Genomic DNA, 2,500 nt, shown 5'->3' on the forward strand with positions numbered 1-2,500 from the left:
ATGACCACCCCCCAAAAATATACCGTTCTATTTTTTGAGCTACAAATATCCAAATCAAATGAAACTTGGTAAGAAATTAAGGAAAAATCCAAAAATTATTTTCATATAAAAATCGCCGTCTTCGGATAAATATTTATTTTTTTATTAATTTTTTAATATTAAAAAATATATTAAATTCAAAAAACTATGAAAAATCCATTTTAATGTATTTTTCTGAAACCTAAATTTCGGATGTCTTCCAAAGGTTGATAGAATGTTCTGAAAAAATATTGGACCATTCCAACATATTTTGATATTTTTTATTATTTTATGATTGAAACATTACGAAAAATACCCAAAAAAATGGAAATGCGGGGTTTAAGTGAAAATGATTGTACTTTGGGTGCCAAATAGCCAATTGCATGGCTTTTCTAACCCAAAGGGATGTTTCGCACAACATGGTTTAAAGACCCAAACTATGTTGTGCGGGCATGGCCTTGGCGTGTGCAGCAGTCGGTGCCTCGTGTGCAGCCGAAGGCCGCAAAGGAGCCTCTGTTGCATGGGCCATGGGGGCCACGGAAGCACCCATGTGTGAGCCACGTGCGTGCGGCTATGTGCACGGTGGACTAGACTTGGGATCGATGGTGCGGCAATGCGTGTAACCTTACACGAGCCATGTGCCGAAAAGCCCGTGGCATGTGCGGCCATGCCAGCCACCAATATCCACGCATGGGAGGCCGTGCCAGCGAACTTGCTCGCGGTAGTGCACTTATGGGCGGTGCATGTGGACCACGCAATGCAACCTTACGCGCGGCGGTGCAGCCGTGCCTGCAACCTCTTGCGTGGCTCTTCTGGCAAATCCCGAAACCTAGCGCGCGACGACGAAGCGATGGGGGTGGCACATGCACCCATGCATGCGACCTGGGGGGCAGTGTGAAGCAATGCACGCAATTTTGCGAGCGGTAGGGCAGCAAGGGGCGTGGCATGTGCGGCCATGCAAGCAACCCTGCGCGAATTAGTGTGGACAGAAGCGCGGCATGTGCGGCATGGAACGTAACCTTGGGCGCGACTGTGCAGCCATCTGCGTGTCATGTGTGCCATGCGCGCAATCAACCGCGCGGCATGTGTTGCCACGCGCCAAACCATGTGCGAGGCTTGTGCAGCCGTGGTCGCAGCCATGTGCGTGGAAGTGCGGCACGGGCGGCAGCCCTGCGCGCGCTGCCCGCACCATTGCCATCCGCCATGTGCACCCGGGCCTACCACCTTTCGTGCGATTGAGCAGCCTTTCCAGCAGCAAATGTGCGTTGTTGCCAGCCGCCTTACGCGCGGTGTGTACCTTTGCCCCCAGCCATGTGCACGCGGTAGCCTGCACCCCTGCGTGCGATAGTGAAACCTTACCCCCAACCGTGCCCGAGGTTACGTGCAACCATGTGTGCGGTATTGCAGCAACGCCCGCATCCATGTGCGCGGCAGCCTGCCTCGGCGCCAGCAGACTTAGCGCGCTAGTGCAACCATGCCCTCGGCGATGCCTACACCTTGTGCGTCCATGCCAGCTACCTTCCGCGCGGTAGTGCAGCCATGCCTGCCACCATGCACGCACATTGTGCGGCCCTGCGTGCGGTACTGCCGCCTCGTGCACTACCTTCATATGCACTTAGGCACCCTTAGGGGGGCACGCCTTGGCATTGTCATGGGCACGTATATGTGCACACTTGCGGCATTCAAGAGCACAATTAAGCGACACTTGGGCTACACTTGGGTGCACGCTTAGACACACTTATTCAACACTTGCGGGCACGTATAGGCACATTTAAGGCTACGCTTGGGGCATTCAAGAGCATGCACAGGCACACTTGGTTGCACTCTTGGGCAACAGTTGTGGGCAGCATGGGCACATCTAGGCAACACTTGGGCCATTCATTGTGCACTTGTAGTCAACACCTGGGGTGTTGTGCGGCCATTCGCTGTGTACACGTGGGCACACGTAGCCAACACTTGGGGGCATGCGTAGGCACACACTTGGGCCATTCAAGAGCACGTTGTCGATGCTTTAGACCTTTCTAAGCAACCGCACCGGCACTTAGCACTTTCACTAGCGCTAAGTCAGCCTAACCACTCTCCTTAAGGGACTAGGGAAGAGAAGAAGTGAACACAAGAGTGAGTTTGAGAAGAATGAACCTGTATAGCACTAGAGAACTCTTGAGTACAAGGCTTGAGAACTCACTTGCTTGGTTGAACACTCTTGGTTGGTCCTTGGTGAGTGCCTTTGCCAAATGAGGCAACACCTAACCCAAGTTACAATGGATGGCTAAGATATTTACAAATGTCCTCCATCCAACGGTTGGGGAGGAAACTAGAAGCTTCCCACCTCCTTAGCGGAGCTCTAGAAATCTCTCCCAGAATATCTCCTTTGAATATCTTCTACAAATATCTACAATAAGATATCTATTGTTACTACACCTTTGTAGAAAACACTAGAACTTGGACCTTACTTAGCCCAACGGCCTAAGTCCATGGGCTT

The sequence above is a fragment of the Macadamia integrifolia genome, chromosome 4 (genome assembly GCF_013358625.1).
Source record: "Macadamia integrifolia cultivar HAES 741 chromosome 4, SCU_Mint_v3, whole genome shotgun sequence".
Lineage (NCBI taxonomy): Eukaryota > Viridiplantae > Streptophyta > Magnoliopsida > Proteales > Proteaceae > Macadamia > Macadamia integrifolia.